Consider the following 17,349-nt stretch of genomic DNA (forward strand, 5'->3'; position numbering starts at 1 on the left):
AAGCAAATAAAACCAGGTTCGTGGATTTGAAGTCGGATATAAAAAGAAATAAACAATATTTAATATGGAAATGGTGAACACTGAAAAATTTGTTGTACTTTGTAATACTTTAGTTCGATTTCAGCCGTAGCTCACCCCTACACATCAACAGCGAGTCACATTTGTTGAGGTATTTTAATTAAGGGATTTCTGTCCTAAGAGCTTAAAAGCATTCTGGTAAAAAAATGTCGTGTTTCAATCGGGGTTTCCGACTCCAGACCAATTTTTTTCACGACTCCGGTTCCGGCTCCGACTCCGAGGGTAAATTCCTACACCGGCTAAAATTAATAAAATGTGTACAAATGTTTGTATATTTGGGCCCATATAGGATAATCTGTTGATTTTTATATCCTCAGCATTTATGCTAACGAGGGTATATACACTTTCATACGGGCAAAATGTGCCTCATCGATATAATGGTTTTAGACCCCAAGTTTGGACGAAATGTGTTTCAGACAATTTGGAGTCGATTTAGCAATGTCCGTCCGTCTGTCTGTCTGGCTGGTGCGCACGATAACTCTCGAACGGATGAGCCGATTGGGTCCAAAATTTGGCTTTCGTATTTTTTTGTCCAAACTTAGTTTAAGTTCGAAATGTGTTTCAGACAATTTGGAGTCGATTGAGCAATGTCCGTCCGTCTGTCTGTCTGTCTGTCTGTCTGGCTGGAGCGCACGATAACTCTCGAACGGATGAACCGATTCGGTTCAAATTTTGGCTTTCGTAATGTTTTGCCCAAACATAGTTTAAGTTCATAGATGGGCTATATCGGTCCACTGCTTCCGGTACCTGCCCCACAAAAGTTCGAAAATGTTCCGAAAATTTGTGCGCACTATAACTCTTGAAGGGAGTAACCGATTTGGTCCTTTGCCAATCGTGAAATGTGTACCATACTTAGATAAGGGTTCAATATGGACTCAATCGGTCCACTCCTTCGGGTACCTCCCACACAAAATTTCTGAAAAGTTCAGTTTAGGGCCAACTCTCGAATCGCTTTGATTTTTGCTTTAGCAACTTGTATTCACTGCCCCCCATACGACGGTATAAGTTTCATCAGTGGCAAGTCCATACTTCCTGAGAAAAATAACCTGAAAGTTGCAAAAAACCCCTGTGACACCGTGTGAGGTGGTTGGAGCGCAAGATAACTCTCGAACGGGTCTGCCGATTCGGTCCAAAATTTGGCCTTCGTAATATTTTGTCCAAACATAGTTTAAGTTCGAAGATAAACCGTGTCGGTCCACTCCTTCAGGTACCTCCCTCACAAAAATTAAAAAATCTTCGGAAAAAATATGCGCACGATAACTCTTGAAGGGAGTGACTGATGTAATCCATACTCTGCACATCCTAATATATCTACCAGATATAGATCAGGTTCGAATATGGACTATATTTGTCCACTCCTTTGTTTACCTCCCACACAAAATTTCGGATAAGTTCACTTTACGACCTGCTCTCGAATCACTTTGATTTTTGTTGAAGCAAATTGAATTCGCTACCTCCACTAAGACGGTAAAAGTTTTTTCAGGGGCAAGTCCATATTTCTTGGGAAAACATCCCGAAAGGTGTAAAAAGCCCTATGTCACCATATGTGGCTCTCGAACTGTTCTACCGATTTGGTGCAACATTTGGTCTTCGTCATATTTTATCCAAACTTAGTTTCATGGGGCAATACCCATCCCAACTTCCGGTACTTCTCCCCAAAAATGTCACTAAACTGTTAGGACGATATCACTTGAATGGTGCAACCAATTTGGTCCAAACTTTGGATCTCCTAATATTTTATTGAAATTTAGTTTAACTTCTAAAATGGCCCATATCGGTCCTCCCTAAGGGTACCTCCCCCACAAAAGTTCAACATTTGTGTTAATTCCTAATCCACATTTATGTCTCGTACATTCTAACTGTCCGTAGATGAAAGTTTCAATTCACATTGGATGAGGGTATACCTCTGTCAGCAAAGCCGACTGACACTTTTTTACTTGTTGTTGTAACATTTTGTATTCACCGCCCCCATACGACGGTACAAATTTTATCTGGGGCAAGTCCATACTTCCTGAGAATATAGCCTGAAACGTACAAAAAGCCCCTATAACACCGTGCGTAGTTGTTGGAGCGCAAGATAACTCTCGAACGAATCAGCCTATTTGGTCCAACATTTGACCTTCGTCATATTTTGTCCAAACGCAGCTTAAGTTCGAAGACAAGCCATATCGGTACACTCCTTCAGGTACCTCCCCCACAAAAGTTCAAAAATTTTCGAAAAAATTGTGCGCACGATAAGTCTTGAAGGGAGTGACCGATGTGGTCCATACATTACACACCCTAATATATCTACCAGATGTATATCAGTTTTGAATATGGATTATATTTGTCCACTACTTTGCGTACCTCCCGCACAAAATTTCGGATAAGTTCACTTTAAATCTGCTCTCGAATCGCTTTTATTTCTATTGAAGCCATATGCATTCGCTGCCTCAATTACGACGGTAAAAGTTTTTTCAGGGGCAGGTCCATTCTTCTTGATAACTGCCTGAAAGGTGTAAAAACCCCATAGCACTATATGTAGTCGCTGAAGGGCACTATAACTCTCAAACTGATCAACCGATTTGGTCCAAAATTTGGCTTTTGTCATATTTTGTCCAAACTTAGTCTCAGTTCGAAGATGGGCAATAACTTCCGGTACTTCCCCCTCAATATTTAAAAAAATTTCACTAAAACTGCAAAACGGAATGCACGATGTCTCTTGAAAGGGGCAACCAATTTGTTCAAAACTTTGGATCTCTTAATATGTTGTCCAAATTTAGTTTAACTTCCAAAATGACCGATATCGATTTTCTAGTCCATAATTTATGCGACGACCCACTGAAAGGACTAGTGGGTGCGATATCTATTAAAAATAAGATCAACTTTCGTAATGGACTATGTCGGTCCATTCCTTTAAGTACCTCCTCCCCAACACTTTTGAATTTTAATCCTAATCCACATTTTTGTCGGCAAGCTCGAATGTCCAAAACGGGAAACAAAATTCTGAAAAGACCCTAAATACATTCGATCTGTGCGTAGATGATAGTTAAAATACCATACCATATTCTGACACCGCAGCGTGATAGAAGATTAAAAAATTTAAGACACCTATCTCATCAACTTTCACGGTTGTAGGCCTCCAAAGGTTTGAGGCTTTGATGTAAAAAGGGGCCATTTTTCAAGACTATATCTTCCAAACCGTTAGGAATTTTGAATTTATCTCAGAGGCAAAGTTGTAGATCTTGTCTTAAGGAACAAAAATTGTGAACACATATAATCCACCAAACTTCATATGCAAGGTCAAAATCGCCAAGGTTAAATTTCTTTTAAAAATTTTTCTTCTTCTTTTTTTCAAATTTGAAGTAAACAACCAACTACAAAAATGTACCTCAGATCCCAATAAACATCTTTCTAGAACATATGTACTCTGTATAGACGGTTCTTAAAGGTCAAAATAACAAAGCAAATGGGATGTTTATCCTGTTTTCACTGGTTCTGGTCCACAGATACTAAACCGTTCTATATTCAAGAAAACAACCAACTAAATACAAAATCTTTAAAAAAATTTACTGGAGTTTTTAACAGTTTGTTATTTTCAAACCTGAGCAGGGGGAATGTTAAAAATAATTTAATTGTTCTTGAATTTCAGCCGTGAGAATCATTCCCAGAATCCTCATATGTTCTAGAAAGTTGTTTACTGAAATCTTAGGTACATTTTTGTAGTTGGCGGTATCCCTAATTTTGGGCGGTTTAGTATCTTTGGACCAGAATCGGAGAAAAAAGTGTAAAAATTGAATATTTTCAAATGTTTTTTGCTATTTTCATCTTTTAGAAACGTCAATAGACATTTCGCATGTTGCAGAAAGTTGTTCACTGATGTCTTTGCTAAATTATTGCAGATGGTTGTTTTCTTGAATACTGAACGGTGGACCAGAACCGGAGAAAACAGGATAAAAATCCCATTTGCTTTGTTATTTTGACCTTTAAGAACCGTCTATACAGAGTTCATATGTTCTAGAAAGATGTTTATTGGGATCTGAGGTACATTTTTGTAGTCGGTTGTTTGCTTCAAATTTGATCGGTTTGATAGCTGCAGACCACAACCCGAGAAAAATTTTTAAAATAAATTTAACCTTGGCGATTTTGACCTTGCAGATGAAGTTTGATGGATTATATGTGTTCACAATTTTTGTTCCTTAAGACAAGATCTACAACTTTGCCTCTGAGATAAGTTCAAAATTCCCAACGGTTTTGAAGATACAGTCTTGAAAAATACCCCTTTTTACATTAAAGCCTCAAACCTTTGAAGGCCTACAACCGCGAAAGTTGATGAGATAGGGAAAACGGCGAGACACGTGTCTTCTATTTTTTGGTCTTCTATCACGGTGCGGTGTCAGAATATGGTTAATAATTTTCGTGCTGCACAGTGTAGTTTAATACAAAAAAAAATCAAGAAAATCGAAAAGTACAATCATTGATAAAAATTGATTTTAAATTTTAAATCGCAAAAATTACATCCATGCCCACTGTGCAAAATTTTTTATAGAAAGCTGATAAAAAGTACCCCTTCGGGGAACCTAATAAATATGACAAAACCCCATGATATAACTATCATCCAAGGAGACTTTAATGCCAAAGTTGGACAAGATATTGTACCAGGCATAACAGGCAAATTTGGACTAGGCGAGAGAAATGATAGAGGTGACAGACTTATTCAATTCTGTCAAGAATATGGACTGAAAATTACAAATACAATGTTCTGCTTGCCAAAAAGAAGATTGTATACCTGGAAATCCCCTCAGGACAAACCAACAAATATAATACGGAACCAGATAGATTATATTTTGATCAATAAACGCTATTCTTCATGTGTAATGAAGACATCCACATATCCAGGGGCAGATGTTCCATCGGATCATATCCTGTTAATGACAAAAATAAGAGCAAAATTGAAGAGAAACGCAAAGAGAAAAACACGTGGAAAACTCAATACTGGAAAACTGGAGGAACCAAGGGTAAGGACAAGAATGAGGGAGATCATTGATCAAGAATTTAGAAAAATTGAAGCTGCAGATAGTGAACAGATGTGGAATTCTGTTTAAAAATACGCTAAAATCCATAGCGGACAATAATCTAGGAATCACAACAAAACCACAAAAGAATGAATGGATGACAAAGGAGATACTAGATCTGATGGAGGAACGTCGAAGACATAAAAATCGAAACTACGAATTATATTACGAATTAAATAGAGAAATACAATCCGCAATCAGAATTGCGAAAAATAATCTCATAAACAGGCAATGCCAGGAGATTGAAAGATTGCAACAATTAAATGACGATTTCAATCTTCACAAAAAGATCAAAGAAATGGCAGGTGTATACCGCAAATCAATACCTAAAATTCTATACAATAAGGAAAATGAACCTATTTTTGATATATCAGAAAAGATGATAATATGGAAGGAGTACATAAAGCTCCTTTTTGCCGACCAGAACCGATCAACATATGTGATGATGACGAATGAACCGCCAGAAGGAACATCTATAACCAAACAAGAAATTGAGTCAGCAGTAAAATCCTTAAAACTTAAAAAAGCATGTGGTCCTGATGAGATTCCATCGGAAATATTGAAGATAATAGACGGAGATAACATTAATATCCTGAACAAGCTATTTAATTACATATATGAGACCGGGGAATACCCAAATGACTGGCTGAGATCAAAGTTTATAACTATACCAAAGAAAACACAGCCGAAACACTGCAGTGACTACAGACTTATCAGTCTAATGAGCCATGCATTGAAGATTTTCCTAAAAATAATTCATGGGCGAATATATGAGAAGTGTGAAAAAGTTATGGGTGCTTCCCAATTTGGTTTTAAGGAAGGCATGGGAACCCGCGAAGCTCTTTCTTCCCTACAAATCCTAGTTGAAAAATGCAAAGCTGTTCAAAAAGATGTATATATATGCTTTATTGATTACGAAAAGGCTTTCGATACAGTACAGCACGACAAGTTAATAGAGATTCTTACGTCCATTGGTATCGGGCAGAATGAAATTCGATGTATAAAAAGCTTGTATTGGCATCAGACTGCACATGTCGACGTAAACGGAGAATGCACGGAAGACATAGTAATATCAAAAGGTGTCAGACAAGGATGTATATTATCCCCCTTATTGTTCAATGTATACTCCGAAAGAATATTCCAAGAATCTATCAATGATGTCAAAAAAGGAATACTGGTAAATGATACTTTTCTCAACAATATTAGATATGCCGACGACACAACCATACTAGCCGATAGCATTGCAGGGCTGCAATACCTACTTACTAGACTAACAACGCACAGTGAAAGATATGGTCTAAAGATAAATATTAAAAAGACTAAGTACATGGTTATTTCCAAAGAAAATATGAGTAATCAAACACAATTAAAAATTAAAGATATGGACGTGGAAAGAGTACATAGCTTTAAATACCTCGGCGTCACAATAAATGACAAGTGGAACATTTCAAATGAAATAAGAAGCAGAATCGAAATGGCGAGAGAAGCTTTTGTAAAATACAAGAAAATTTTTTTAAGTCATGATATTACTATAAAGTCAAAACTAAGATATCTGAAAACATATGTATGGTCTGTTTTGCTATATGGAGTCGAAATGTGGACCCTGAAGGCAGTTGACATGAAAAAACTTGAAGCTTTCGAGATGTGGACTTACAGGCGAATTCTAAAAATACCATGGACCAAGTTTGTAACGAACAATGAAGTACTGCGAAGAATACACCAAGAAAAAGAGCTTATACGTACAATAAAGAAACGAAAAACAGCATATCTTGGACACATCATGCGAAACAGCAAATACAAACTACTCCAAAACATCATCCGATGCAGAATAGAAGGCAGACAGTCCAGGGGAAGAAAAGAGAAGTCTTGGATTAACAATATTCAGGAATGGACCGGCATAAATGATGCCTCAACTCTACTCAGCAGGTGCAGAAATCGACAATCTTTTGCTGAAATAATAAACAACTTATAAATACATATAATCACTTAATATAATGTAATATATTTTATGTAATTGCACTGATCGCCATAAATTCGTAAAACGAATAGGCAAATAAAGAAGAAGATAAAAAGTACAAAAAAAGATTTGTTCTATTTGTTCTTGCATATACTTTTTACAGAATTCGACTTTTTCAAGCCCGATATCTCTGGAAAATTTAGTAAAAAAATTTGCCGCCGCCGAAAATGTTGATGTTCTGGCTCCCGATCATCATAAAATCTCAGCATGATCCGAGATGTGGCCAAAACTGGATTAAAGCGCGAAATTATTGATCTTCTGTGGCGAAAGGACTTAAAAAATAGGCCAATACAATCCGTCTTGGAACTTGATCTAAATTTGGAAACAATTTTTTATCCTGTCACCAAAAAAATATTTTTTTTTTATTTAAGTTTTTTCAATTTTACAATATATAACTATTACTACGACTAGTCACCTGGACTAACTAGCAGTAATCTCCTAAGGTCATATAGCTCGATTAATGAAATTAATTAAAAACCTCACAAAAATAATGGTCTTCGCCTTAAAAAGGCAAAAACTTAGAAAAATACAAAAAATGTCTAAAAATTACCATTTTGACCCAACCTTCTGACTACGTCTGTGACAGGAACCTATCTTCATAAACTAAGATCAAATATGTAAAACGCTTTAACAAAAACGATTGAGTTTTGATGCACTTTTAGAAACATTTTATTCTTGACTATTGGTTTTATATCATTATTGCTGGAGTACGATTAGTAGGGATTGATTGGTGGTGGCTATAAATTATAAGGAAAAAATGAATAAATGTAAATTCATTTTCTAAATTTTCTTCCAGTTGGAAATGTTCGAAAATACTTACATTGCCATCATTGTAGGCCAATAGGGCGGTGAAAGCAGCAACAACCATTACTAGGAACTTCATTTTTGGGAGATTGTATTTGGAATACTTGACACAACGATGAATTGAGGAATGATTAAGAAATCTTTCATGGGGGCTTTAAATAGTTCGCTCATTGTAGTGATGAATTACCAATTAAGAGATGTGAGGATGCAAATTAATGCGTGACCAATTGTTGAATTAATTGAATAGCAAATAAAACCAGGTTCGTGGATTTGAAGTCGGATATAGAGAAGAAATAAACAATATTTAATATGGAAATGGTGAACACTGAAAATTTTGTTGTACTAACACCTATTTTAATTGATATCTGCTTTAATTTAAGTAACACTTTAGTTCGATTTCAGCCGTAGCTCACCCCTATACATCAACAGCTAGTCAAATTGTTTGAGGTATTTTAATTAAGGGCTTTCTGTCCTAAGAGCGTAAAAGCATTCTGGTAAAAAATGTCGTGTTTCAATCAGGGTTTCCGACTCCAGAACAATTTTTTTCACGACTCCGGTTCCGACTCCGAGGGTAAATTCCTATACCGTTAAAATTAATAAAATGTGTAAAAATTTTTAACTTTTTTGTATATTTGGGCCCATATAGGTTAATCTGTTGATTTTTTCCTAACATATTAGTAAGAAAGGGCATCAGATCGAATATAATACTCAACTACAGAACATAAATATGAAGAAAAATTCATATTTTTAATTTTTCTGCTGAATCTTACATGGGAAAATAGCAATAAAATTCAAGTTTGAAAGTATTTGTCGGCTTTGCCCGTTTTTTGCACGAGAACTTTTATCCGTCAGAAAATATGTGAAAATTAAGGGGGAATACAACTCATAAGGATTACACGCAGTATAAATTTTAAGTAATTCATGGCCAGGTTTTAAAATGGATATAAGCCAACAGTTTAGAGTTTTTCGAGAGCCTTAAGAGGTGACCCTCAGCCCAAAAAACATTTTTCATGATTTTTTTCGAAGACAACCGCGAAAATTTGGTAGATTTTTTCCTTCATCTGAAAGACTTACAAACTTAATCTGCTTTCTGAATTTTTTTATTGAAAAATATTAAGGCCCTGTATATGTATTGTCGATAAGAAAATGAAGGAGTAAGAAAACTCTACCAATTTGAGTGAGTATTTATTTTCAAATTAGTTTTCTGTTTTTAAGCAAAAGGACATAAATTTTCGAAAACTGAAGTTTGGGTGTGTTTCATCCGCTCACATTTTTGTTTCGAAATACATAACCGGCTGTAAGAAGTGTTGTGGAAAATGACCTCTACGAAACACTATTTTCCTTAAGCATTTTGCGGTGCCAACTCTAGCTCGAAAACTAATAATCCGATTGTCATATATTTTTGTGGACTTATCAAGAACATCAAAATCTAATCCTTCATCAATTGATTTTGTAAAAATATGGATTTTGCAGAAATTCCATGAAAAAAGACAAATTTTTTTGGCTTTACAAAAATAAAGTTTTTGGTCATAAAACGGACAAAAAATATTTGAAACATAAAATCTATCGATGAATTACTAGAGGAACATTTCTGTAAAAATTTTTTATGTAGAAAGTCTAATTTTTATATATTTTATGGAGGGTATATTAAGTTTGTCATTACGTTTGTAAATCATCGAAATAATTATTTGCGACCGTATATTCTTGATCAGCGTAAAATTCTAAGTCGATTTAGCCAGATTTATCCGTCTGTCCGTCTGTTGTAATCACGCTATCTCCGAATGAGTTGAGCTACAGGGCTGAATTTTCATACACATGTGTTTTTGGTCTGAACTTAGATCAAGTTCGAAGATGGGCTATATCGGTCCACGGTTTGGTATAGCCCCCATATAACGGTACCGCCCGACATTTAGGGTTCCCAGTGAGCAAGAAACTTCTCCACAAAAATTATGGACATAGGTCCGCTTTTAGCTACATTTTCAGACCGAATTACCTATAATTTGATATTTAGGGTTTCCAATGACCAAGAAAACTTTACCATCATAAATTATGGGCATAGGTCCACGTTTTCTTGTAGTCCCCATATAGCGGTACCGTCCGATTTCCGGTATTTGAAGTTTTTAGCTACATGTTCCGGGCTGAATTGGCTATAATTTGGCACTTAGGGTTTCGAGTGGTCAAGTGACTTCTCCAGCTAAAATTGTGTGCATAGGTACTTTCGCAACAGGAAGAAAGTAATAATTCCATATTAGCTCAGAGTATTTTATGGTGGGAGGGTATAAAAAGTTCGACCCGGCCGAACTTAAAGCTTTTTAACTTGTTCTTTTTCAGTTCAAGAACAAAAAGACATGGAAGGAACTAAGCTAGAAGGATAAAATAATCTACAATAGGATTATTCACTCTACACATCTGAAAATATTTTATCTCAAAATGATGAATCAATATAGCCAAACAAAGATATAAAGCTACGTACTCCAGCATTGTTAAGGGGTCAATAAAAAACATTACGTCATAACTCAGAAACTTCTCCTATGGGTCCTTCGGAGCTCTTAATATACTCAATAGGGGCTTTCATTCCCAACGTGACTTTTTTACCTCCAGACTCTGACTTATATTTTATGTCACAGTGTAATCAGTAAAGTTGCCCATAGCGAACATAAGTAGTCCAACAGGTCATTTAATAGAAGACAAGGATGACATCTCACAAAAGATAAGAAGATCAGTAGATTTTTTGTGAGAAGACCACTAGGTCTTCTGACAGAAGACTCGTAGGGCTTGCAAAAAAAGACGTTAAATGTCCAATTATTATTCGATTGTCATAAAACTTTACTTTTGCTTGCAAAAAATTAATGGATCAACTAGACCAAAAATATTCTAGACATGCATTTTGTAATCAAAATATAGATGAAAAGAATAGACTTCTAAGGACAGTAAATATTCCTGTGAATCGTCTCTAAATTTGTATAGCTTAAATGTTTTCTTTTTGAAGCATTGTGGCGTTTTTTTATTGGGATAGCGTTTGCAATTTTGTTTTTTCAAAATAGTCTGGCTTAATCCCATTGTTGTTGTTTTAATATTTAAAACAACTATTTTATTAGTGGAAAAGATTTGGCATTGTTCGCCAAGGGGTAAGGCAGGGAATACTATAGTTTCGATCCACGCCACTGGATCTCATTTATACTTCGAGCTGACGATTGATTTGGGTATAAAAAGTTTCTTGTTGAAGATGTTATTGAAAAATAACTTCGGTGGAGAATATCCACAAACAAGAAACAAGGGAACTGATGAGATCCAGTGGCTGGATCGAACTATAGTATTCCCTGCCTTACCCCTTGGCGAACAATGCCAAATCTTTTCCGCTAATAAAATAGTTGTTTTTAAAATATTAAAACAACAAAATGGATTAAGCCAGACTATTTTGAAAAAAAACAAAATTAAATGTTTTCTTTTAGATTTTTAAAATAATGATTTTGGAAAAAAATGGTGACCCTAATTTATTGTTATATTTCTAAATGTAGAAAAAATTGTCCGGAGTCGGTGTATTCGAGTCAACTCCGACTCCAGCAAAATTGCTCGACTCGACTCCAAAACCCTGGTTTCAATATTAGTTCTTCAATGTGTGGTTCCATTAGTACATCTAAAACACTATCAAAAACATTTTATGTTATCGATTATGAACCTGGTACTTTTCGTAAAAAATTACCTCCTTATATCAACCGCGATTCTCATTTCCATCTCTATTTGTGCCCCCAAAACCAATTATAGTACTATTTAGTACTTTACATATACATAAATATAAATACACTAGCAAAATGCCCGCTACTTCGTATGCGGAAAGCATATAAAAAACAAATAAACAATATATAATATGGAAATGACAAACACTGAAAATTTGGTCGCACTAATACCAATTTTAATCAATATTTATTTTTATCTTAGTACTGTACGTACCCCTTAAGTTCGATTTTCAAAAGATCAGCCGTATCTCACCTTTACACATTAACAGCGAGATCAACGTTGCACACCAATACACACCCTAACTCCAAAAAATTAAAAATTCCAGCACTGTCCCTACACCCAAAAGAAATTGAGTACCAATAAGTAATTTTCGTATACTTATGATACATATTTCGACGATACATCTCAGCCATACACGGACATTAATACAAAATAATTACAGTAAATTCCATAATAATTACAGTAATTCCAAATCTCAAGATTCCAGCTGTATCCGTTCGTCCAATTCCAAATTGTATCAAACTTAGTATCAAGTCGAACTCTTCGTATCCATAAGTAAGATTTTCCAAAACTACCTCAATCCTTCACTTTAGTAGTAATCTTACTTCCAAATTTCAGGATTCAAACTCTATCCGTTAAACCAAATTAAAAATGTACAAAATTTAGAACAATTTAGAATTTTCGTACCAATTTTCAAAACTTCGTCAACGCACAGGGCTACAATAATCATACTTTCAAATTGCAGGATTCCACCGCTATCCGTTCACCTACATACAAATGTATTAAATTAAGTACCATAAGTTTGCTTTTTCAAAACAACCTGAATCCCACTCTTCGACTGTAATCGTAATTCCAAATTTCAGGATTCCAGCTCTATTAATTCACCCGAATCCAAATTGTATCAAATTTAGTACCATTTCTTTCCCAAACAAAAATTTCAGGATTCCAGGTCTACCCGTTCACCCAAATCCATATTGTACCATATTTAGTACCATTTAGTACTTCTCGTACCCATACGTACGACTTTCCAAATTTCCTCAATACTACACTCCCACAGTAATCTTAATTCCTAATTCCAACACTATCCTTTTACTAAAATTCAAATTGTACCAAATTTAGTGGTTTTCGTACCCATAAGTACGAATTCCAAAACTACCTCAATTCTACTGTCCGGCAGTAATCTTAGTTCCGTTCATCCAAATCCAAATTGTACCAAATTTAGTACCATTTAGTACTTTTCGTACCTAAAGGTACGAATTTCCAAAACTATCTCAATCCTACACCTCTACACTAATCTTAATTCAAAACTTTAGGATTCCAGCTCTATCCGTTCACCCAAATCCAAATTTATTACTGCTCGTAATCATAAATACGAACTTCCAAAACCATATCCTTATTTCAACGCCATTTCCCAACCTTGATTCCCATACCAAATTTGAAGATTCTAGCTTTATCCATTAAAAATATGCAATTGGTACCAAATTTAGAAACTTTTAGTACCTTTCGTACACTTATAGGTCGAGTTTCTAAATACCCTTTGGTACATCTTCCTAACTCTCCATCAATGACCACTCGTTCAAAATTTCAGAATTCTAGCTCTTCGCGTTTGCCTAATACAATGGATTCCATATTTAGTACACTTTAGCACTTTTCGTACCTTTCTACGACGAATTTCCAAAAACCCCTTTACACAAAAACAAATTGTACAAAATTCTGTACAATTCGATTTTCCAAAACAACCTTAATCCTTCAATTAAACCGTAACCATAATTCCAAATAACAGGATTCCAGCGCTATCCGTGCACTCAAATCAAGGTTGTACCATTTGGTACATTTCGTACCCATAAGTACGAATTTCAAAAACTACTTCCATCTCAATCTTATACTCCAACAGCAGTCTGACCGAATTCCAGGATTCCAGCTCTATCCGTTCCCCCAAATCCAAATTGTATCACAGGTAGTACCACTTAGTAATTTTCGTACCCTTACTACCTCAGTCCTACACTCCAATAGTTATCCTAATTTCAAATTTCAGGACTCAAACACTATCCGTCACCCAAATCCAAATTCTACCTCTATAGCCTACCGCGAACGGGTTGCAAATTCTAACTCTTTCCGTTTACTAAAATTCATACTTTAAATTAAAATAAATAAAATTAAAATACTTAAAATTCAGGATTCCAGTTCTAACGCTCACCCAAATCCAAATTGTAATAAATTTAGTACCATTTAGTACTATTCGTACACATAAATACGAATTTCAAAATTTCCCCAATCCTATGCTCCAACAATAATCTCAATTTCAAATTTCAGGATTCCCCGTTCACTCGAATCCCTATTGTACCAAATTTAGTACTTTTCGAACACATAAGTACGAATTTCCAAAACCACCCTCATATCTCAGTCCTACACTTCACAGTAATCTTAATTCCAAATTTCAGGTTTCCAGCTACATACATACGTTCACCCAAATCCAAATTGCACTAAATTTAGTACCATTTAAGTACTTTTTCGTACCCATAAGTACAATTTTCAAAACTACCTCAATTCTACACCCCACCAGTAATCTCAATTCCAAATTTCGAGATTCCAACTATATCCGTTCACCCAAATCCCCATTGTCCCAAATTTAGTACCATTTAGTACTTTTCATTCACATAAGTAAGAATTTCCAAAGCTTCCCCAGTCCTACACTCCAACAGTAATATCAATTGCAAATTTCAGGAATCCAGCTCTATCCGTTCGCCCAAATCCAAATTGTACTAAATTTAGTACCATTTAGTACTTTTCGTACACTCAAGTTTCCAAAAACCCTTTGGTGCATCTTCTTACTCTTCATCAGTGATCCTCAGTCCAAATTTGAGGAATCAAACTCTATCCGTTCACCCAAATCGAAACTGTACCAAATTTAGTGCTATTTAGTATTTTTCGTACCCTATGTACGAATTTCCAAAACTTCCACAATACTTAACTCCACCAGTAATCTCAGTTCCAAATTTCGAGATTCCAGAGCTATCCGTTCACCCAAATACCCATTATACAAAATTTAGTTCCATTTAGTACTTTCCGTACACATAAGTACTAATTTCCAAAACCACCCTCATATCTCAATCCTACACTTCAACAGTAATATTAATTCCAATTTCAGGTTTCCAGCTCTTTCCGTTCATTCAAATCCAAATGTACTAAATTTAGTACCATTTAGTGCTTTTTCGTACGCATAAGTACGAATTTTCAAAACTACCTCAATCCTACACCCCACCAGTAATCTCAATTCCAAATTTCGAGATTCCAGATTTTATCCGTTCACCCAAATCCCCATTGTATCAAATTTAGTACCATTTAGTACTTTTCATACACATAAGTACGAATTTCCAAAAGTTCTTCAATCCTACACTCCAACAGTAATCTCAATTCCAAATATCAGGATTCCAGCTCTATCCGTTCGCCCAAATCCCTATAGTACCAAATTTAGTACTATTTAGTACTTTTCGTACACATAAGCACGAATTTCCAAAACTACCCTCATATCTCAATCCTACACTACAACAGTAACCTTAATTCCGAATTTCAGGTTTCCAGCTCTTTACGTTCACCCAAATCTAAATTGTACTAAATTTAGTACCATTTAGTACTTTTCGTATACATGATTGGTAATTTTCCAAACCATTTCCTTTTAGAAGCACCACTTCCCAACCTTGATTTCCATACCAAATTCCTATATTCCTGGTGCCTATTATTGATTTCATTAATTATTTAGCGATTTCTTCAAATTACAGATTTTGAAATTGAATAGTTATGACTGTACATCTCCATATACGATAAAATTCTTAATGGCAAATATATAGTGGTAATATGCACAATTTTATTGCACTTTCATTGATTTGCAAACATTTAGTTATTCACGACATCTGTTTGCAATGGAAGATAACAAATGTCTTGTCTTTCTATTAGTTAGTGGTTTACGATAAAATAAGTGCGCCTAGAAGTAAACTACAAAATTTGAAATTATGTGTGATCGTTTACGGTATCATGAAGTTATAGCATTGTTAATTTGACACATGTCTGCAGAGGGCCAACTATAAGTGCATAAGTACGTAATAATAATGAAAAATAAGGATTTTTGTTGTTGTTATTTTTTGTGGTTCCAGGACGAATTTTCTAAAACCCGGCCTTATCTCGCCAAATTTGCATCAACAGTGACCCACTGGTAAAATTTCAAGCTCCTAGCTTTAGCCGTTTTGGCTGGGCGTTGATGATGAGTCAGTCAGTCAGTCAGTCAGTCAATCACTTATCACCAAGCTCATTTATATATATAGATACATAAGTACGAATTTCCGAAACCTTCGCCAAATATTTTAAAATTCCAGCTAACCCCCTCATACAATAACAAATTGTACCAAATTCTGTACAATTTAGAACTTTTCAAAGTATGTATTTCCAAAGACATCTCCATATCATAACCCCACACACCAACCGTGCTTCTAAGAACAAATTTTAGAATTCCAGCTCTGTTCCTACCCGATACCAAATTTAGATCGATTTAGTACTTTCGTATATTTATGGTACGTATTTATTTAAAAAAAACTCCATAGACCAACGCTACAAAGCAACACTCACTCGCACTCCAAAAAATACAGACTCCAGCTCTACCCCTACACCCAATAACAAATTGCGTGTCACATATTAATTTTCGTATACTTATGGTACGTACTTCGACACCAACATATCGCAACCCTACACTGACATTTATACCAAATAATAACAGTAATATTAATTTCAAATCTCTGGATTCCAGCTCTATCTATTCGTCCAATACCAAGTTGTACCAAACTTAGTACCATTTACTACTCTTCATACTCAAAAGTACGATTTTCCAAAAATCATTCACTTCAACAGTAACCTTAATTCCAAATAATAGGATTCCAGTGATATCCTACTTACTCACTTACCTGGTCCATTACAGAACATTTGTTACATAGACCGAACTAAGAAAAGATCTCCAATTCTATCGGTTTAGTGCTTCGCTTTCTGGCATACCGCGCCTTGTCATCTCTTCATCCAGTGTTTTGTAAAGCGTTATTTTTGTTTGACGAGTTGTGGCTTTGTTTTTGAAGTGCTTACTTAAGCCAAAGTAGCATCTGTTGGCCAATACAATTCTTCTTTTTATTTCACAACTGATGTCGTTTGTTGTGTTTACTGCGGTACCGAGGTAGAAGAAGTCTTTTACTACCTCAAAATTATAGGAACCAACTTCAACAGTTGGTCCGATCTCATGACGCATTGCGCGTCGACATCATCAACTTGGTCTTCTCGCCGTTTACCGCCAGACCCACTTTAGCAGATTCTCCTTCGACCTTCATAAAGGTATCAGTTACTTATTTTACTGATCGTCCCATGATGTCTATATCATCAGCATAAGCAAGTAACATGTGGCTATTGGTGTAGATTGCGCCACTTCTATTGACGTTTGCTGTCTCATTGCCTGAAACCTCTTTTGGTACAAAACTCTTCGGAGAGGTTATTTCCTATTTTAATTGAAAATCTTGTGTCAGTTAGAGTGTAACGTGACAATACTATCACGTACATACATAGTACAACAACACAATACTGGCTACCAGCGGATACACTGCAAACATACAGAACAGCCATTCAATA

At 35.4% G+C, this 17,349-nt stretch overlaps 1 long non-coding RNA gene across 1 annotated transcript; it reads right to left on the reverse strand.

Moving 5' to 3' along the window:
* Positions 1-7,794: 7,794 nt before the first annotated feature.
* LOC141390515 (uncharacterized) lies at positions 7,795-8,099 on the reverse strand. The gene is made up of 2 exons (XR_012409388.1): positions 7,970-8,099; positions 7,795-7,886 (listed from the first exon to the last, which is right to left on the reverse strand). It is a non-coding gene; the product is annotated as an uncharacterized lncRNA (long non-coding RNA).
* Positions 8,100-17,349: the final 9,250 nt, after the last annotated feature.

The sequence above is a fragment of the Musca autumnalis genome, unplaced genomic scaffold (assembly GCF_047663935.1).
Source record: "Musca autumnalis isolate F117 unplaced genomic scaffold, ASM4766393v1 scaffold_1, whole genome shotgun sequence".
Taxonomy (NCBI): domain Eukaryota; kingdom Metazoa; phylum Arthropoda; class Insecta; order Diptera; family Muscidae; genus Musca; species Musca autumnalis.